The sequence below is a fragment of the Triticum aestivum genome, chromosome 7A (assembly GCF_018294505.1).
Source record: "Triticum aestivum cultivar Chinese Spring chromosome 7A, IWGSC CS RefSeq v2.1, whole genome shotgun sequence".
Lineage (NCBI taxonomy): Eukaryota > Viridiplantae > Streptophyta > Magnoliopsida > Poales > Poaceae > Triticum > Triticum aestivum.
Window position 1 is genome coordinate 303,520,313 of NC_057812.1, and position 23,408 is coordinate 303,543,720.

Here is a 23,408-nt window from a genome sequence, read left to right on the forward strand (position 1 = left end):
GAGTTGAGGTAGACTCGGCATCATCAATGCCACAAAGAGGGGTTGCGGTGAAGTCGAACTTGGGAGCGTTGTCGTGGAGCTCGTCGGGCTTGGACATCATCGTGGTACTAGCCTCATGCCCGTCGTCTTGCAGCTTGGTCTTCGAGAAGTGTGCTTGACATGGAGAAGCCTTGGCCTTCATGAGTTCTTGTTCTGCCTTGAGAGCACCAATGTAGTTATCGTCGAGGGACTTGTAGTTCTCGAGGAAGATAGTCTTGGAGATGTCGTTGTTCAATCCCATCATGAAGTGGAACTTCATCGAAATGGGGTCATCCACGCCGGCTTGTCGCAAGGCATTCTTCATATCCTTGAAGTACGCGTCGATGGACTTGGATCCTTGGATTGTGTTCTCCAATTGGCGTAGAAGTTGTTCCATGTAGGTTGGAGGCATGAACTCTCACCGCATAGCTCTCTTCGTCTTGGGCCAACTCGTGTCGTAGCACTCCGAAGGTGTGTGAAGCCACCATGCCAATGCATAGTCGTGGAAGTTTCTTGTGGCGCACTTCACTTGATCTTCAAGAGTGACTTGATGTAGCTTGAGGTAGTCATCCATTAGGCGCTCCCACTCGAGATACTCCTCGGGTTATTGAGTCCCATAGAAAGGAATCTTATGGTCGGTGTCGAGGTTGTAGTAGCTCGTGGAAGTCATGGACTTGAGCTTGGGGAGCTTCTCTTGAATGTAGTCTTGAGGTGCTTGTTGGCGAAGATGTCGTATGTCCGTAGGCAAAGATGCCTTGAAGTCGCTTGGTGAAGATGCCAAGGGAGATGGTGAAGTCATTGAGCGGTTGTTGGTGTTGAGCTCTTGACCTTCACGTTCTTGTCGGTGGTGGTGTCGATGCCGATGTGTTCTTGCCGGAGATGGTAGCTCGGAAGCATGTGATCTCGAGTGTCTTCTCGAAGATGAGGAAGATCGCTTGTAGGACTTGAGGAGGGCTTTAATATCCTCCATTTGAGCATCCATCTTGGCATTCAAGTTGTTCGTGGCATCGAACTTGTCATTGTTGTTGTAGACCGAAGGTGGTGTGCTTTTCCTACCCATCACAAGACTCGAGCAAAGGTGAGTAGGAAATGAGATAAACAATACCAAGTTACCTTTTCCCAAAGTTGAGGATGTATCCTGTTTCACTCAATGTGAAATGAAAGAATAGTGGAATTGGTACCAGACTTGTTCACTCACACCTATCAAGTAAAGCTTATGGAGTAGCTTGGTGAGGATAGTGGCACAAAAATTTGATGCAAAATGTTAGCAAGAGTCAATAATGTTGAAAGAGATTCACAAATTCGCAAGTGAAACAAGTAGACCAATAGCAATGGGTGGCACACGGAAACGCACACATGGATAGATAAATGGGGTCGTGCAACCAAGGAATGAGCACAAAATGTGTAATCCACAGAAAATGCTCGTGTTGCACAACTCAAGAGAGACGCTAGCAGGATTGCTCAATAGGAGGATACGACACTTGTGCACAACCTATAAGATGCAAAATGTATCAACTTTCTATCCCAAGTATTCTATGTATGTATGGTTCCCGGTGTTTCTCTCAAGATGATCCAAGATGATCGGATATGACAATCTTATGTGCAATGTGGTATGATGCTATGCTATTGCTTACAAGCTTCTTTGCTCTTTCTCTTTTGCTTAAAAGCTTATTCTCCTTTTTTTGATATGGCCACCATGCGAAATGCACAAACCAAGATAGCGATTGTGTATATACGGGAACAATCTTGTGACACAAGGGATGATACCAAGATGATATGGTATATATGCAATGGAAGGTACGGATCACTAATGTGCACAAGTAACATTGCCGGCAATACTCAATGGCTAGTCTCGATAGGCAAGTGACGCAAAATGGGCTAGGGGTTATCAATGCAATTTCAAGGGGAATATATGATACTTCTCCATCATATCTATAATTTTTGATTGTTCCATGCCAATATTATACAACTTTCATATACTTTTTGCAACATTTTATACTATTTTTGGGACTAACATATTGACCCAGTGCCAAGTGCTAGTTCCTGTTTGTTGCATGTTTTTTTGTAGAAAATCCATATCAAATGGAGTCCAAACGGGATAAAAACTTACAGAGATTTTTTTGGAATATATGTGATTTTTGGGAAGAAAAATCAATGCGAGACGATGCCCGATGGAGCCACGAGGCAGGGGGTGCGCCCCTGACCCTCATGGCCACCCCGTAAGGCGGTTGGCGCCCTTCTTTTGCTGCAAGAAAGCCAATATCCGGATACAAATCGTGTTAAAATTTCAGCACAATCGGAGTTACAGATCTCCGGGAATATAAGAAACGGTAAAAGGCCAGAATCTGGAACGTAGAAACAGAGAGAGACAGAGAGGTAGATCCAATATCGGAGGGGCTCTTGCCCCTCCGCCGCCATGGAAGCCATGGACCAGGGGTAAACCCTTCTCCCATCTACGGATAAGTTCAAGGAAGAATAAGAAGAAAGGGGACTATCACCCCCTCTCTATCGGTGGCGTCGGAACTCCGCCGGGGCCATCATCGCGACAACGATCTACACCAACACCTTCGTCATCTTCACCAATGTCTTCATCACCTTCCCCTATCTATCTACAGAGTTCCACTCTCCTGCAACCCGCTGTACCCTCAACTTGAACATGGTGCTTTATGCTTCATATTATTATCCAATGATGTGTTGCCATCCTATGATGTCTGAGTAGATTTTCGTTGTCCTATCGGTAATTGGTGAATTGCTATGATTGGTTTAGTTTTCTTGTGGTTATGTTGTTGTCCTTTGGTGCCCATCATATGAGCGCGCACGTGGATCACACCATAGGGTTAGTTGTATGTTGATAGGACTATGTATTGGATGGCAAGAGTGACAGAAGCTTCAACCTAGCATAGCAATCGATGCATACGGGGTTGCAGGGAGACCAATATATCTTAATGCTATGGTTGGGTTTTACCTTAATGAATGTTAGTAGTTGCGGATGCTTGCTAATAGTCCCAATCATAAGTGCATAGAATTCCAAGTCAGGTATGACATGCTAGCAGTGGCCTCTCCCACATAAAACTTGCTATCGGTCTAGTAAAGTAGTCAATTGCTTAGGGACAATTTTGCAACTCCTACCACCACATTTCCGCACTCGCTATACTAACTTTATTGCTTCTTTACCTAAAACATCCCCTAGTTTTTATTTACATTCTCTTTATATTCTTGCAAACCTATCCCGTTACACCTACAAAGTACTTCTAGTTTCATACTTGTTCTAGGTAAAGCGAACGTTAAGCGTGCGTAGAGTTGTATCGGTGGTCGATAGAACTTGAGGGAATATTTGTTCTACCTTTATCTCCTTGTTGGGTTCGACACTCTTACTTATCAAAATAGGCTACAATTGATCCCCTATACTTGTGGGTTATCAAGAACTTTTTTTGGCGCCGTTGCCGGGGAGTTATAGCGTGGGGTGAATATTCTCGTGTGTGCTTGTTTGCTTTATCACTAAGTAGTTTTTATTTTGTGCTCTTGTTTTCTATCTTTAGTTATGGGTAGGAAACGCAAAATACCAAAAAAATAGTGGTACCTACCGAACCAATGGTTGAAGAACCACTCAAAATCTATCACACTACTGAAGCTTTTTACATGGATCATCTTCGATCCCTATGTGCTCGGGCTGAAACCCCAACTAGCTTAGTTGAGGGCAAATCTTTAGAGGAGCATGCTTGTTATGTGCGACACCGCATATCTGAAAAAGGGAAACTTTTACTGGATCAAATTCTTCGTTTGCAGTTCTATGCTTGGAATTTATGTCAAATATATGATTGTACTTGTTATTCTAAAGACCCTAAGAAACACCTTCCCTACCAATGTGAGTTTAGTGATAATGGAATCATATCTTTGTATACTAAGGGTGTTTATAATTACTATGATGTTCGACAAATTGAAGAATTTGTTGCTTTTAGGGGTACTTGTGAAATTGCTTCTTTTATTGAAGAGTGTGATACTACTCTCTACAAATCTGAAAATTTGGCCATACTTAAATATTTCTATGATAATTATGCTTCTAATCCTTATATTAAACCATATATTGAGGACTCCTCCGCTGTCCAAGAAGAGACTAATATTTTGCAGGAGTCTATGGAAGAAGAAATTAATGGCATTGTGAGCTCATTGGATGAAAAATATGAGGAGGAGAGCGAAGAACAAAAGGAGGAAGAGAGCATTTACCAAAGGATGAATGTTATGATAATTGTTATGATCCCGTTGATTCTTTTGAAATATCCCTTTTTGATGATGCTTGCTATGCTTGTGGCCAAGATGCCAATATGAATTATGCTTATGGAGATGAACTTGCTATAGTTCCTTATATACATGAAATTGTTGCTATTGCACCCACGCCTGATAGTCCTATTATCTTTTTGAATTCTCCCGACTACACTATATCGGAGAAGTTTGCCCTTATTAAGGATTATATTGATTTGTTGCATTTTACTACTACACATGATGATTTTGATAGATATAATATGCATGTGCTTGCTGCTCCTACTTGCAATTATTATGAGAGAGGAACTACATCTCCGCCTCTCCATGTTTCCAATATGGTAAAATTGCAAGAAACTGTTTATACTATGCATTGGCCTTTACTATGTGTGCATGAATTGTTCTTTTATGATATGCCAATGCATAGGAAGAGAGTTAGACTTTGTTGTTGCATGATATATGTTACTTTGTGCTCACTACTAAATCACAAATCACTGTTAATTAAAATTGGCTTTGATATACCTTGGGATCCGGGTGGATCCATTACTTGAGCACTATATGCCTAGCTTAATGGCTTTAAAGAAAGCATTGTCTGGGAGACAACCTGGAAGTTTTAGAGAGTCTTTTATTTCTGTTGTGTGCCTTTATAAAGTTTCAAAACAAAAAAATAAAGAGGGGAAACTAAAACTTTTTCAAAAAGAAAAGCGAAAGTGAGAAAGACGAGCATTGTTAAAGTGGGAGCTAGCCTTGAACTTTGTGACCCTTGATTACAGAAAATTTTCAACAAAAATAATAATCCCCTTGTACAAATCCATTGTATCATAAAAATAATGTGCCAGGATTTGCCTTTAGGATGTTTACATTGCGTGTTGGTTTGTGCGGTGCAAAACAGAAACTTTGGCTGTAGTGCACGACTTTACATTTTTTACTGGAACATCAAACGGTTCTTAAACTTTTTTCACTGTCTTTCTATGTAAAATTTTTATTTTTCTAATTTTTTTAAGAATTTTTGGAGTACCAAAAGTATGGTGAATGTTCAGATTACTACAGACTGTCCTGTTTAAGACAGATTATGTTTTTAATGCATTGTTTGCTTGTTTTGATGAAATTATCGATTTCTATCAGTGGATTAAGCCATGGAAAAGTTATATTACAGTAGCTACAATGCAAAAACAAAATATGAATTGGTTTGCAACAGTACTTAGAGTAGTGATTTCCTTTATTATACTAATGGATCGTACCGAGCTTTGTGTTGAGTTTTGTGTGGATGAAGTGATCAAAGATCGAGGAGGTCTCGATATGAGGAGAAGGAGGAGAGGCAAGAGCTCAATCTTGGGGATTCCCAAGGTACCCCAAGTAAATATTCAAGGAGACTCAAGCGTCTAAGCTTGGGGATGCCCCGGAAGCCATCCCATCTTTCTTCAACAAGTATCAGTATGTTTTCGGTTTCGTTTCGTTCATGTGATATGTGCAAATCTTGGAGCGTCTTTTGCATTTAGTTTTCACTTTTCTTTCATGCACCATGCTGTTATGAGATAGTACATGGTTTATTTATAGAATGCTCTTTGCACTTCACTTATATCTTTTGAGTATGGCTTTATAGAATGCTTCATGTGCTTCGCTTATATCATTTGAAGTTTGGATTGCCTATTTCCCTACACATAGAAATCCGCCATTTGTAGAATGCTCTTTTGCTTCACTTATATTTGTTAGAGCATGGGCATATATTTTGTAGAAAGAAGTAAACTCTCTTTCTTCACATATATCTATTTAGAGAGATGACAGGAATTGGTCATTCACATGGTTAGTCATTAAATCCTACATAAAACTTGTAGATCACTGAATATGATATGTTTGATTCCTTGCAATAGTTTTGCGATATAAAGATGGTGATATTAGAGTCATGCTAGTGGGTAGTTGTGGATTGTAGAAATACTTGTGTTGAAGTTTGTGATTCTCGTAGCATGCACGTATGGTGAACCGTTATGTAACGAAGTTGGAGCATGAGGTATTTATTGATTGTCTTCCTTATGAGTGGCGGTCTGGGACGAGCAATGGTCTTTTCTTACCAATCTATCCCCCCAGGAGCATGCGCGTAGTACTTTGTTTCAATGACTAATAGACTTTTGCAATAAGTATATGAGTTGTTTATGACTAATGTTGAGTCCATGGATTATACGCACTCTCACCCTTCCATCATTGCTAGCCTCTTTGGTACCGTGCATTGCCCTTTCTCACCTCGAGAGTTGGTGCAAACTTCGCCGGTGCATCCAAACCCTATGATACGATACGCTCTATCACACATAAGCCTTCTTATATCTTCCTCAAAAAAAGCCACCATACCTATCTATTATGGCATTTCCATGGCCATTCCGAGATATATTGCCATGCAACTTCCATCATCATCATATACATGACTTGAGCATTCATTGTCATATTGCTTTGCATGATAGTAAGATAGCTAGCATGATGTTTGCATGGCTCATCCATTTTTTGATATCTTTTCTATGCTAGATCATTGCACATCCTAGTACACTGCCAGGGGCATTCATATAGAGTCATATTTTGTTCTAGATATTGAGTTGTAAGTAAATAAAAGTGTGATGATCATCATTATTAGAGCATTGTCCCAGGTGAGGAAAGGATTATGGAAGCTATCATTCCCTCACAAGTTGGGATGAGTCTCCAGACTTTATAAAAAATAAAAGAGGCCAAAGAAGCCCACAAAAAAATAAAAGAGGCCAAAGAAGCCCACCTGAAAGCACAAGTGCTCCCTGGGTGGTTTTGGTAATTAACGTCAACATATCTCTTGTTGGAATAATGTTTTCATCTAGTGTATTTCAGACAAGTTCAACAGATGGAGTGGCATGGACAAGAGGACATGGAACCCTTTCAAGATGCTAAGGACAAAGGATTGGCTCAAGCTCAAAAGCTCAAGACTCTACATTTTACTTTTACTAATCCAAGATCACATTGAGTCCATAGGAAAGCCAATACTATTAAAAGGGGATGAGGTGTTTCTTAATGGCTTGCTTGCTCAAAATGCTTAGTGATATGCTCCAAAACCCTCAACCACTTTCCCATATCCACATATGTCCCAAACCAAAAAGTCAAACTCGGCCCCACCGAAACTTTCCATTCAGCACCACCGAGTTCTCCTGACATAGCCACTGCCACAAACCCTAATCGATTCGGTCTCACCGATGAGATCTCGGTCTCACCGAGACGGGCTTGCAAACTCTCTGTCGCCTATTGCAATGATTTTGGCCTCACCGAGATATGCAATCGGTCCCATCGAGTTTGCTTGACCAACTCTCTATTTCGCTTATTACCAAAATCGGTCCCACTGAGTTTGTCTAATCGGTCGAACCGAGATGAGGTTTTACCCTAACCCTAGCACATCGGTCCCACCGAGTTGATCATGTCGATCCCACCGAAATACCTAACGGTCACATTATGAACCAAATCGGTCCGACCGAGTTTTCTGATTCAGTCCCACCGAGTTTGGTGATTTGTGTGTAACAGTTTATTTTGTGTGGAGGCTATAAATACCCCTCCACCCACTCTTCATTCGTGAGGAGAGCCATCAGAACATGCCTACACTTCCATCTTACATTTTCTGAGAGAGAGAGCCACCTACTCATGTGTTGAGGTCAAGATATTCCATTCCAACCATATGAATCTTGATCTCTAGCCTTCTCCAAGTTGCTTTCCACTCAAATCATCTCTCCACTAAATCCAAATCTGTGAGAGAGAGTTGAGTGTTGGGGAGACTATCATTTGAAGCACAAGAGCAAGGAGTTCATCATCAACACACCATCTATTACCTTTTGGAGAGTGGTGTCTCCTAGATTGGTTAGGTGTCACTTGGGAGCCTCCGTCAAGATTATGGAGTTGAACCAAGAAGTTGGTACGGGCAGGGAGATCGCCTACTTCATGAAGATATACCCTAGTAAGGCAAGTCCTTCGTGGGTGATGGCCATGGTGGGATAGACAAGGTTGCTTCTTCGTGGACCCTTTGTGGGTTGAGCCCTGCGTGGACTCGCGCAACCATTACCCTTCGTGGGTTGGAGTCTCCATCAATGTAGATGTACGATGGAACCACCTATCGGAACCACGCCAAAAATCTCCAATTGCGTTTGCACACTCCAATCCCATCCCTTTACATTCTTGCAAATTGCATGCTTTACTTTCCGCTGCTCATATACTCTTGTCATGCTTGCTTGATATGTATTGTGAATGTTTAAACTTGTGCTAAAACTCTACCTTAACTTGAAGAAAATAAAAACTGCAACCTTTTCTTGTTAAGAGTCTATTCACCCCCCTCTAGACACCTCTTCTCGAACCTTTCAATTGGTATCGGAGCATTGGTCTCCATTGATTTGGTTTAAACACCTTTTGGAGGAAGATGGGTGAGTCTATGTTGGGGAGTCTTAGACGTAGAGTGCCTATACTTGATGGAGAGTACTTTCATGAGTGAAAAATGAGATGCTTGAGATTTTCAATGAATATCACTTGAACAAGTACATTACTAGTACTTGCATTCCCCCTAGTGATCCTTTGCATCCTACCCTTGATGAGACTATTGACATGATCCGCAACCTTAGAGTTGTTAATCATATTACTAGAGGTTTGCCTAGAAATTTGCTTGGTTGCTTGCCTACTCTTGACTGTGCCTACACCATATGGAGAATTCTTGAGGAACGTTTTCCAAACTATTCCTTGTAAAACTTAGATGAAATCCTTCGTAAGTCTATTGTTCTAGTGACCCGACCTCAAACGGTCAAGTCTTTGTGCTTCAGTGTCATCCTTGGATCGGTAATGCTCACACACACAGTACTCGAAGGATTTATAACAGAGTAGCAATCACACACTTATTACATCGAATGTCTCAAAAGAGAATTATTACAATGAATATGGCTTAAGGCCATCTAATACGATAACAGTGGAAGGCTTGGAAGATAAAGTGAGTCCATCAACTCCAACGGCATAGCTGAGCTTCACGGCAATGACCTAACGAACCATACTCCTCGTCTGAAAAGTCTGCAACATAATACATTGTAGCCCGAAAACGGGTCAGCACATGGAATATGCTGGCAATGTAACACAGTAGAGCAAGAATAGAATAATGCTATCACTACATGCATATTTGGCTGGTGGAAAGGCTCTATGGTTATAGTTTTGCGAAAAGCCAATTTTTTCCTACAACAAAGGAATAGATTTTATTTAACTATCATGGTAGTTGAAACATCATTGAGAAGGTTCCTCCAACTCAATCCCAATTAAAAGTAATTATCAACCCAACAATATTAAATTAGAGTGATGAGATACATATGATAATCCAAGTACTAGATACTCAAGATGTCCATAACTGGGGACACGGCTAACCATGATTAGTTTGCACACTCTACAGAGGTTTGCACACTTTTCCCCACAAGACTCGATCTCCTTCGTTGAATTTCTCACACTACATGGTGTTTGAGAAGCGGATGACCGAGACACAGCCTTTCAGAAGCATTAACTCCAACCCCGAGTAGACAGTACCAACCTACATCCCTCTACATCTGCTAGCCTACCATTGGAAGAGGTCATGCGGCTTACTCAACTATGCTAGAACCCATAATAGCTTGTAGCTGCACATGAAAGTTTCTAGCATGAAATATCTTAGCTCCCTTTGAGCCTGGGTGGCGGACCTTACGATTATCACACGGGTACTCTGCGATATCCCAGGACAACACTGGATTCTCCAGGTGCCCGACAAGCAATCCACCCAGATGTGTATTAAAGTTGCCAGCTTATGTTCAACCATTAATTTAACAATCTCACATCTATCATGGATTCACTCACGCAAACCACGTCTACAAGCATAGCATGGGAATATAAGCAATACATCGAAGTAACTCCTAAGGGTTTGCTAATAACAGGGCAATAGGGTCTACCTCATCAACTACTTCCCAAACCCACATGTTATCAAGTCCTAACCATGCAATGTTTGAGGGTTCAAACTAATGCATAAAAACTGGGTGATAAAGGGATATGATCAAAGTGTTACTTGCCTTGCTGATGATCCGCAAAACCTAGAGACTCGTAGTAGCACGCTTCGCACTCCGGGTGTTCTATCGCAAATAAACAATAGCATACATAAGCAAACAAGCGAAGAAGCATGGGTAAAACACGAATAAGAAGATCTAACTAGAAAGTTCAACTTAAGAACTCCGGTTTGCAAAAAGAACCAAATCAAACGAAGCAACGAAACTAAAACTGCGAAAGAAACAAGATCCGATTACTAATCTGGACTAAAGTCAAATTTTACAGTACCAAAATCTTGTTCAAGTGGGTTAAACAGAAAGAGGGCTTCGAGACGAAGATCTGGGCGCTTGAATCGCCTGATTCCGATAAACGAGCGAAAAGATAAACTAAAACAAAAATCGAATCAGAAATCACGATTCAAAGTAACCGCGAAAAAATTCGAGAAAAGAAAAATTGACGAACAGGCTAACGAACGAACGTTCGTTATCTGTGGCTAACAGGCGAAAACCGTTCGTTAAAACAAACATATGGACGAACGTCCGTTAAATAACTAAAGTAAGAAAACCAGCGAACCGATCTAAAAAACCGAAACTAGGGTTTTAAAAAAAACAACGGTTTTTACCTAAACCAAAAAAACCGGACGGCGAGATCGCGAACTCCGGCACGGCTCCGGCGGCTTCCGGCGAGCGGGGCGGTGGCGCGGGCGACAGCGGGGTGCGGCGCGGGGCGGCGGCGAGCGGCGGCGGCGGGGCGGCGGCGGCTGCTGCTTGGGGTGGGGCTCCAGGGGGCCCTGGGTCGGCTTTTAAAGGGGGGAGGCATGGCTTGTGGGAGGGGGTGGGGAGGGGCGTGGCCGACTCGGCCACGGCGAGCGGCGGCGGCTCGGGCGCGGTCTCCGCGAGGGAGACGGCGGCGCGGGGCGGCTGGGCCAACTGGGCCTCGGCCCAGTTCGGTCCGGCGGGCTTCTCTTTTTTTTAACTGATTCCGCTGAAAAGAATTCCTAGAAAAATAAATAAAAATCTAAAAATACAAAAACAAATTTTCACCGTCTAAATAAAATATTTATAATAGGGTGAACATTTTCTTTGCCTAAAATGCAATTTTTGAAAAATGCATATTTTTCCTATGCAAATAAAATAGCAGTAAAATCCGAATAAAAGCAAATATTTGATTTTAATATTTTTCCTCCAATATTTCATTTCTTTAGGAGAATTCATATTATCTCCTCTCATATATTTTAATATGAAATATTTTTGGAGAGAAAAACAATTAAAACAAATAATCCTCATTTCAATATTTGATAAAATTTCAAATATGAAAACAGGCAAATCCCCAACTCTCTCCGAGGGTCCTTGAGTTGCTTAGAATTTCGAGGATCGCGAAATGAAATGCAAACAAAATATGCTATGCATGAATGACCTATGTATAACATTCCAAATTGAAAATTTGGGATGTTACAAACCTACCCCCTTAAGATGAATCTCACCCTCGAGATTCGGGTTGGCTAGAAAATAGGTGTGGGTGGTCTTTGCGAAGATCATCCTCTCGTTCTCAGGTGGCTTCATCCTCGGTATGGTGGCTCCACTGAACTTTGGAAAACTTAATAACCTTGCTGCGGGTGACTCGGCTGGCAAATTCAAGAATCCTGACTGGCTTCTCCTCATAGGTTAGATCACTGCCCAACTGAATCGCTTCCAAGGGCACTGTATCTCTCAGTGGTGTATCGGCCATCTCAGCATGACACTTCTTCAACTGTGAAACATGAAATACATCATGAACACCTGACAATCCTTCTAGTAACTCCAACTTGTAGGCAACTTCTCCCATGCGTTCCAAAATACGGTATGGTCCTACAAATCTCGGGGCTAACTTTCCCTTAACTCCAAAACGTTTAACACCTCGCAAAGGTGAAACTCGCAAATACGCTCTGTCTCCGATTTCATAGACTGCCTCCTTGCGTTTTGAATCTGCATAACTCTTCCGCCTGGACTGAGCTACCTTCAGACTATCTCGGATCAACTTAACCTTCTCTTCTGATTCCTTAATCAAATCTGGTCCAAACAACTGGCGGTCTCCCACTTCATCCCACATCAACGGCATCCTGCACCTTCTTCCATATAGGGCTTCAAACGGTGCCATCTTCAAGCTGGCCTGGTAACTGTTGTTGTATGAGAACTCCACATAGGGCAGATTGTCATCCCAACTATATCCATAATCTAGTGCACAAGCTCTCAACATATCCTCCAGAATCTGGTTGACTCTCTCGGTTTGTCCATCTGTCTGTGGGTGAAAAGTTGTACTGAACTCCAGTCTGGTTCCCAAAGTTTCATGCAACTGATTCCAAAACTTTGAGGTAAACTGGGTCCCTCTATCTGATACAATGGTCCTCGAAACTCCATGCAAACATACGATCCTGGTCATGTATATCTTGGCCAACTTCGCACTTGTATAGGTGGTTTTCACTGGAATAAAGTGAGCCACTTTGGTCAAGTGATCAACTACTACCCATATATAATCATATCCTGATTTGGTCCTGGGCAATCCGGTGATGAAATCCATGCCAAGCTTATCCCACTTCCATTCGAGTATCGGCATAGGCTGTAACAATCCTGCTGACTTTTGATGTTCTGCCTTCACTCTCTGACATACATCACATACGGCTACATATTCGGCAATATAAATCTTCATACCAGTCCACCAGAAACGTTCCTTCAAATCCAAATACATCTTGGTGTTTCCGGGGTGTATCGAGTATGGTGAGTCATGAGCCTCCTGAAGTATTAACTTCCTGATCTCTGTTTTATTGGGCACATAAACACGGTCCTCAAACCATAAGGTGTTGTGCTCATCCTCACGAAAACCTTTGGCCTTTCCTTTGCTCATTATCTCTTTTATCTCGGCAATCTCTTTGTCATCCTTCTGAGCTTCTCGAATTTTTCCTAACAATGTAGACTGAACTTCCATTATTGCAACAAATCCTCTAGGAACAATCTCCAATCGAAGTTCCGTGAGATCCTCTGCTAACTCCTTTGGCAATCCTGTGCTTACGAGGGTGTTGGCATAACTTTTCCGGCTCAAAGCGTCTGCTACGACATTGTCCTTGCCTGGATGATAGTGAAGCTTCATATCATAATCCTTTATAAGCTCCAACCATCTCCTCTGCCTAAGGTTCAGCTCCTTCTGTGTGAAAATGTACTTCAAACTCTTATGATCAGTGTACACATCACAACGGCTTCCAATAAGGTAATGTCTCCAAGTCTTCAATGCATGCACTACGGGAGCCCAACTCCAAATCATGTGTGGCATAATTTAACTCATGCGATTTCAGTTTTCGCGAGGCATATGAAACAACTCTTCCGTCCTGCATCAGTACTCCTCCATGTCCTAAGCGAGAGGCGTCGCAATACACTTGGAAATCCTTGCGTATATCCGGCAAAATCAGCACTGGGGCTGTAGTCAGACGTTTCTCTAACTCCTGAAAACTCGCCTCACATTCTTCCGTCCATTTAAATTTGGTATCCTTCTTCAATAACTTCGTCATTGGCTTCGCAATCTTGGAAAAATTCTCAGTGAATCTCCGCTAGTATCCCGCGAGTCCAAGAAAACTGCGGATCTCCCTAACTGAAGTGGGTGCCAACCATTCAGTGACTGACTGAACCTTGGTGGGGTCTACTGCTATACCTTCTCCTGATAACATGTCCAAGGAATCCAACTTCCTTCAACCAAAACTCACATTTGTTGAACTTGGCATACAACTGGTGTTCCCTGAGTTTCTCGAGAACTAAACGCAAATGCTCCTTGTGATCCTCTTCATTCTTTGAGTATACCATTATATCATCAATGAACACCACAACAAACTTATCCAAATATTCCATGAACACCTTGTTCATCATGCTCATGAAATAGGCAGGGGCATTAGTCAGTCCAAATGACATGACTGTATACTCATATAACCCATACCTTGTGGTAAATGCGGTTTTAGGTACATCCTTTTCCCGGATCTTCAGCTGGTGATATCCTGATCGCAGATCGATCTTCGAAAACTCCTTAGCTCCTTGCAACTGGTCAAACAAATCATTGATCATCGGTAGTGGGTATTTGTTCTTGATCGTCACCTCATTCAACGCATGATAATCCACAACCAGTCTTAGAGACTTATCCTTCTTTTCAACCAAAAGCACTGGGGCTCCCCATGGTGATGAACTCTGTCGGATGTAACCTTTCTCTAATAACTCCTTAATCTGCTTCTTAATCTCCTCCAGATCATTTGCGGGCATCCGGTAGGGTCTCTTTGATATTGGCCCTGTACCTGGCAATAGCTCTATCAAACACTCGATGTCTCGATCCGGTGGCATGCCTGGTAACTCCTCGGGAAAAACATCTGGGTAATCCTTCACTACAGGCACTTCCTCCTGAACAACTCCCGTGAGGGTATTTACTTGGATCCTCCTAGGCGCATGTCTAGATACATACTTGATCCTTTTTCCCTCCGGGGTGGTGAGATAAATCGATTTACTAGCACAGTCAATGCTTCCTCCATACTTTGACATCCAGTCCATGCCTAATATCACATCCAATCCTTGTGACTCCAAAATTATTAGGTCTGGCGGAAAAACATGGCTACCAATGGTTAAGGGTATCCGGTCGCACCATCGGCTAGCCATATACTCTGCTCCAGGTGAACTTACTAACAGAGGGGTCCTAAGGGCTTGGGTTGGTAGTTTAAACTTATCCACGAATCCCCTTGATATGTATGAATGTGATGCACCAGTATCAAAAAGAACAAGGGAGGTAAAAGACTGAACCAAAAACTTACCGATAACCGCGTCTTGCTGCCCTTCAACCTCCTCCACGTTAACATGGTTCACTTGTCCTTTGTTGAATGGATTAGGCTTCTTCCCAGTGGTCCCATTACCATTTCCATTCTTTGCTTCCGGGCACTCCATGGCTTAGTGTCCAGTCTTCCCGCACTTGAAGCAAGTAATGTGACTTAGGTCTCTCTTGGCGGGTGTGGCTGGATTGGAGCGGTTCCGATTGTTGCTTGTTCCGTTCCCAATCCCATTCTTGGAGCCAATGTGGTTATGCGAACTTCCTCCGTTGTGGTTATGACATCCATGGTTATGAACAAGTCCTCCCGAGTTCGGGGTTAGAAGAGACTTTTGCTGTGCTCCTGAGTTGTACCTTCCTTGTCCATACTTCCTTTTGCGGCTCTCAATTTGCTGCTGCTTCCATTCAATCATAAGAGCCTTGTCTACCAACTCCTGGTAGTTGTTAAATGTTGCCACCATCAATTGCATGCTCACCTCGTCATTCGGCCCTTCCATAAACTCCTCCTGCTTCGCGGCATCTATAGCCACATCGTCAGGGGCACAACGAGACAACTTACTAAATTCATCCACGTACTGCCCCACAGTACGGTTTCCTTGGCGCAAGTTGCGAAACTCACGTTTCTTCATGCTCATAGCTCCTGTTGAGACATGGGCGGTGCGGAATGCTTAGTGAAACTGATCCCATGTAACAGTGGCTACAGGATAGGTGACAGTGTAATTCTCCCACCATGAGGCTGCTGGTCCATCCAACTGATGTGCGGCAAAACGCACTTTCTCAGCATCTGTACATCCTCAGTGTTAATTCCCTTCCAATCCTGCGGAGCCAATCATCTGCCACTATCAGCTCGGTGCTACTGGAAAACACCGGCGGTTGCAACCTCAGAAAACGGGCTAGGTTATCAACTGGTGGTGGTGGCGGTGGGTCGTTGTTGTTGTTATTATTGCATTGGTTCTGAACTAACAACTGCATTAGTGTATTCTACTGCTGGATCAATTGAGTGAGCTCTGGTGGGAAGGTAAATCCGGGGTCACGTCCTGGAGGCATCTAAGGGTTTAGAGGGAAGAGAATAGAATAGAATGAGGTCTAGTGAGAGAAACACTACCCATATGCACATGAGACAAACACAATCATATCACTCAATCAATCAAACAAGGGCATACAATCGATCTACCTATCATTACAGAAGTGCTCGGACTATACTATATACATGGTGGAATACTACTACTGATGTGGTGGTCTACTAGAAATATTGATCGGTTGAAGACTCCATGATGTCTGCTCCAGCTTCGTCTTCATAGTCATCATCGCTATCGTCGGGGTCTGAGTCGGTGTCGTCGATGATGATGTAGTCCTCAGAATGAATCTCCTTGGGTTCATCATCTTCTCCTCCTCACGCGGGGTATCCCATGAAAACTCCTAGCTTCATTGTCAGGTCAGCATTCTTATCCACTAGTACAACGATTTCCTCCTCATAATCTTCGCGTGTAGCCTTGAGTTCTTCCTCCAGTTCTTTGATCCTTGTCATCGCCTTCTTCAAATCTATCATGCCTACGCACATCTGGTTCTCCTGGCGATGAATGTGCTGGTTCAACTCCTGGATGAAAGTTGTGATTGATCTATCCTTCCTGGTGCTGATCATCTCCCATTGCTCATCTCGGCGCCCACAAATCTGGTAAATAGTATCCTTAAGCTCCTTATGGTAAACTTCTCCAATGCATCCCATGGTGATGTGAGCCTCCATACTCTTTCCTAGACTCCAGGTTGGTGCATCAAAGGAAAACTCTATGGGCTTGGTGACTGGTGCGAATGTCCTTCCTGGAACTTGAACTTGAATCATCCATCGCTCCTCTTCTGGTAGAGTGGTGTTGTAAGTCCCGGTGAAGCTCGGTATTCCAATGTTCTAGTACTTAGTGACTTCCTTCAAGTGTCGTCCAAAAGGTGCTTCTTCATCCAGTTGTGCAAACTTGTTCCTTGCGTCCGCCATCCTAAAGAGTAGAAATGGAGAGGAGTCAGAAATGAGAAGAGAGTAGTGATCTAGGGCTTTAGCTTAGTGGTCGTTTCCTACACTCAGCGTGTGCTCTGATACCATCTTGTAGCGACCCGGCCTCAAACGGTCAAGTCTCTGTGCTTCAGTGTCATCCCTGGATCGGTAATGCTGACACACATAGTACTCGAAGGATTTATAACAGAGTAGCAATCACACACTTATTACATCGAATGTCTCAAAAGAGAACTTATTACAATGAATATGGCTTAAGGCCATCTAATACGATAACAGGGAAGGCTTGGAAGATAAAGGTAGTCCATCAACTCCAACGACATAGCTGAGCTGCACGGTAACGACCTAATGAACCTTACTCCTCGTCTGAAAAGTCTGCAACATAATACGTTGCAGCCCGAAAACGGGTCAGCACATGGAATATGCTGGCAATGTAACACAGTAGAGCAAGACCAGAATAATGCTATCACTACATGCATATTTGGCCGGTGGAAAGGCTCTATGGTTATAGTTTTGCGAAAAGCCAATTTTTCCCTACAACAAAGGAATAAATTTTATATAACTATCATGGTAGTTGAAACATCATTGAGAAGGTTCCTCCAACTCAATCCCAATTAAAGGTAATTATCAACCCAACAATATTAAATTAGAGTGATGAGATACATATGATAATCCAAGTACTAGATACTCAAGATGTCCATAGCCGGGGACACAGCTAACCATGATTAGTTTGTACACTCTGCGGAGTTTTGCACACTTTTCCCCACAAGACTCGATCTCCTCCGTTGAATTTCTTGCACTACATGGTGTTTGAGAAGCGGATGACCGAGACACAGTCTTTCAGAAGTATTAACTCCAACCCCGGGTAGACAGTACCAACCTACATCCCTCTACATCTGCTAGCCTACCACTGGAAGATGTCATGCAACTTACTCAACTATGCTAGAGCCCATAATAGCTTGTGGCTGCACACGGAAGTTTCTAGCATGAAATATCTTAGTTCCCTTTGAGCCTGGGTGGCGGACCTTAGGATTATCACACGGGTACTCCGGGATATCCTACGACAACACTAGATTCTCCAGGTGCCCGACAAGCAATCCACCCAGATGTGTATTAAAGTTTCCACTTTATGTTGAACCATTAATTTAACAATCTCACATCTATCATGGATTCACTCACCCAAACCACGTCTACAAGCATAGCATGGCAATATAAGCAATATGTTGAAGTAACTCCCAAGGGTTTGATAATAACAGGGCAATAGGTTCTACCTCATCAACTACTTCCCAAACCCACATATTATCAAGTCCTAACCATGCAATGTTTGAGGGTTGAAACTAATGCATAAAAACTGGGTGATAAAGGGATATTATCAAAGTGTTACTTGCCTTACTGATGATCCGCAAAACCTAGAGACTCGTAGTAGCACGCTTCGCACTCCGGGTGTTCTATAGCAAACAAACAATAGCATACATAAGCAAACAAGCAAAGTAGCATGGGTAAAACACGAATAAGAAGATCTAACCAGAAAGTTCAACTTAAGAACTCCGGTTTGCAAAAAGAATCAAATCAAACGGAGCAACGAAACTCAAACTGCTAAAGAAACAAGATCCGATTACTAATCTGGACTAAAGTCAAATTTTACAGTACCAAAATCTTGTTCAAGTGGGTTAAACGAAAAGAGGGCTTCGAGATGAAGATCTAGGCGCTTGAATCGCCTGATTCCGATAAACGAGCGAAAAGATAAACTAAAACGAAAATCAGATCAAAAATCGCGATTGAAAATAACCGTGGAAAAATCCGAGAAAAGAAAAACGGACGAACAAGCTAACAAATGAACGTCCATTGTCTGTGACTAACGGCGAAAACCGTTCGTTAAAACGAATGTATGGACGAACATCCGTTAAATAACTAAACCAAGAAAACCGGCGAACCAATCTAAAAAACCCGAAACTAGGGTTTTAAGAAACAACGGTTTTTACCTAAACCAAAAAAACCGGACGGCGAGATCGCGAACTCTGGCGCGGCTCCGGCGGCTTCCGGCGAGCAGGACGGAGGGCGGCGCGGGGTGGCTCGGCGGCGGCTGCGGCTTGGGGCTCCAGGGGGGCCCGGGTCGGCTTTTAAAGGGGGGAGGCGTGGCTTACGGGAGGGGCATGGAGGGGCATGGCCGACTCGGCCACGGCGAGCGGCGGCGGCTCGGGAGCGATCTCCGTGAGGGAGACGGCGGCGCGGGGTGGCTGGGCCAACTGGGCCTCGACCCAGTTCGGTCCAGCGGGCTTCTCTTTTTTTAACCGATTCTACCGAAAATAAATCCTAGAAAAATAAATAAAAATCTAAAAATACCAAAAAAAATGTCACGCCCTAGCTAGTTCATGTATTACAGTGTTGCATCATGTTTAATTTCCCAGAAAACTGAAATGGGGATGACAGAACCGCCAGCCCCCCTGGAACAACTAGGGTTTACTAAAAACTTTTTCAGTGAACCTGAAATGCCCTTCTAAAAAGTCCACCCTTTTTGTTTTGGGTTAAAACGTTTGACAAAAATGGTGCACATTTTTCTAGGACATCATAAGGTCATTGGATTAACTCATTACTAATTGCATTTGGGCAATTTAAATCCTATAAATATTTTAAAATGCCTAAATAATCCTGAAAGTAATTTTAGGCTATTGAGAATATTTTCAAAGGTGCCTCTGATTATTTTTAGGGTTTTTCTAAATAAAATAGTATTTTTACTATTTCAAAACACAAAACAGAATAAATAGAAAACAGAAAAAAGAGAAAGGGACTAACCTGGCTAAACCCCCAGCCGGCCCACCTCGCAGCCCAGCACTGTGCTGGCTCATGGCCAGTCAGCTGCTTCCTCTAGCCAGGCAGGAAGAGAGGTGAGCGCCGGCGCGCCTGAGCTTGCCACAGCGCCACCTGCTTGCCGCCCGCGCCCCTGGATGTCTTGACGACCTCCATGTCGTCGCCCTGACCCCGCAGACCCCTCCATTCACCCCCAACGCCTCTCCCTCGCCCTCTCCCACCATGGCTGACGCCCCTGCCGCCACACCGTCGTCGTAGACGCGCCCTCCTCCATCCTCGCGCCGCGCCGTCGTGTCCACGAGCTCCGCCGTCGTCGACTACGTCGAGGAGGCCGATCCCCGAGTGCTCGCCCGCTCTGGAATCGCCCCGACCCCGTCTTCCCCAACTCCGACCACCGGAGATCCCCTTCGCCGTCCCCGCCGCATCAGCTCGCCCCTGACCTCGCCGACTGCCTCGACGTGACCCCCGTGAGCTCAGCCATCTCCCCATCCCCTCCGTTTACCTTCTCGTGCACCGTAGCGACTGCACCATGCTCACCCGCACGCGCCACCGCCCGCGCTCGTCGTCGGCGATGCTCCGATGACCATTTGGTCCCGGGCATGCGCCCAACACGCTCCCCACATCACGTAGAGCCCCCGTAGCACCTCGCCGCGCTCATTTGCGCACCACAGCCCCATCCTCACCTGCACCCGAGCTTCGGCCGCCGCCGAGCTCGTCGCCGGCGCCACTCCGGCCACTCCCCGGCTGCGCCACCACCACGGTTGGATGCGGACGAGCGTTCGCGTCCTGTAGCTGTGCTCCGCGCGCCAAATGGTGCCTTGTGGGTGAAACCCGCACTGCTCCACCGCGTCTGGCCTCGCCGGCGGCTAAACGCCGGCGAGCTTGACCCTTTTTGACCCCGTGTGGGCCCAGGTTGACCTCCCCTGAGTCACTGACGTGTGGGCCATGCCCATGTCTAATTTAGAATTAGTTTAGTTAACACTAATTACTTAGTTAATAGGTTGACTGACTGACATGTGGGCACAGGGCCTAACTAACCTAGTTTAGTGCTAACGAAACACTAACTAACTCTATTATTTAGTTGTTACACTGACAGATGGGGCCCACCGGTCAGGTTTGACCTGGGCTGGCACCTTTGACCCGCTGACGTCACACTGACGCCAGGCTGACGTAGCAAATCCTTTTCTGGATTTATTCTTATATAGGAAATTCCATAAAATAACCAAAACTTCTAAAATTCATAACTTTTAATCTGTAACTCCAAATGCAAAGATTTATATATGAAATTTGATCAGAAAAATTCAATCTTTCCATCTGTAATGGTTTCATGCATGACAAAACACTTTAACCTTGCTGTTTAGGTGGAACAATATAATACACTTATAATGCTTAATAACATAAGCTCCCATTTGAATCTTTGATTCAAATGGACCTAAACCAACTTGTTTCACATTGCATTAGGCAGGACACCTCATATTGCCATGTCATAGCATGCACCATATTGTTGCATATTGCCATGTGATGATTGTGTTCTGTGGTGTCTTTCATGGTAGGTTCTGCCTCCGAGGATATCTCCGAGTATCCAACTGAAGGGCAGTACCCTACTACTACTCCATCAGGCAAGCAGCCCCGTTGATCATATCGATAAAATCCCATGTTCTCGCTTCTGCTCTCACTTACTGCATTAAGACAACAACGTTTCAAACTGCTGTGTGCTGCGGTAGTTGAACCCTTATCCTCTGCATGATCTGTGATTGCCACAGTAACTAGATGAAACCCACTAGCATATGTAGGAGTTGATTGAGCCATGTATGTGTTTCCTACCTTGTTATGCCTGCTATGCTTAGAGTTGTGTCAGGTCTGGTTCATCTGGGTGATGGGCTAGAGTGAAATGATTACGTCGGTAGTGTGAGGGATGTGTTGAACATGTTTCGGTAAAGGTATTGATGAGAGGCCATGTAGGAGTACATGGTGGGTTGTTTCATTGAGGCCGTCCATAAGAATTGAGATCTGTATGCGTGATTTAAGATTCAGCTACTACCACACATTGGGCCCTGAAATATGACCCCGCTCGACTTACTGACCCCTCTCGTCCTCTGTCCAGGAGTTGCAACTAGTTTCTGGTGTTTGTAGGTTATGTGTTGCCGGTCGTGCGTAGCGCTGACCCTAGGGGTGGGCTATGATGTGGTAGATACACCGTGGCACGGTGTACCGAGTCGCCCGTGTGGTTTCTCGGGAACCCTGCACACATCGTTTGGGGCCGTTGAGGACACCCCGGCCGGATTTCCTTGCGGATGGAACCCGAATAGGCGATAAACCTGGACTAGAGACTTGTGCGGTTAGTCAGGTCGTGGTCTACACCCACGTCGGCTTTCGCTTGAAGTCTGCCGAGCACATGTCGTGTGTAGACGCTAAGTGGTGGAAACATGTGTGATGAAGTACACCCCTGCAGGGTATAAAACTATTCGAATAGCCGCGTCCGCGGTAAAGGACTACTTGGTTGCCTATACAATTCATAGACAAGATAATGGTTACTACTAAAAGACTCAAGATAAGTGTGAGTATCGAGGATGGCCCTCTCGTAGGATGACGAGGGAGGATCCCCGGTGGAGTATTGTGTTAGTGATTAGTGGACTCGTGTGCGAAAACTATTTTACTAGTGGTGTCTCGTAGGATAGCTTAGCCAAGAGTCAAAGCTGGCTTGCTGCAATAACTCCACCACCTTCTTGAGAATGAGCATGTATAGTAGGCTCTGTTGTAAGACTTGCTGAGTACCTTTGTACTCATATTGCTTTATTTACTATTTTTAGACGACAACACCACCCCTTCTGATGGGTTTTATGTAGACCTCGACGTCGATGAGTAACTTGCCACCCAAGTGGTGATTCTGGCAATGGAGGGCCCTATGTAGATAGACAGGCTTCGACAAGCCTTCTTTCTTTCTAGTGTCTGTACTCAAACTTATTTTCTTCCGCATGTCCTTGTATGCTTGTATGACTTGAGTGTCGGGTCATGTGACCCCTACCTGTATGAACATGTTATGTATGGCTCTCCGGAGCCTTTAAATAAAGTACTTGAGTTGTAGAGTTTTGTTGTGATGCCATGTTGTATTTGCACATATCGAGCATATTGTGTGTATGATTGAAATGCTTGGTATGTGTGGGATCCGACAATCTAGTTGTTTATCCTTGGCAGCCTCTCTTATGGAGAAATGTAGTCTAGTGCTCCTTGAGCCATAGTAGTCCGCTACAGCCCGGTTCACCGGAGTCCTGCTAGCCCAGCACTACTGCTCAGGACACTTGACTGGCCGGCTTGTGTTTCACTTTGTTCCTATGTCTGTCCCTTCGGGGAAAATGTCACGCGGTGACATCCGGAGTCCCGCCTAGCCTGCTACAGCCCAGGTTCCCCGGAGTCCTGTTAGCCCAGTGCTACAGCCCGGATTCACACGCTGATGACCGACATGCTCGAT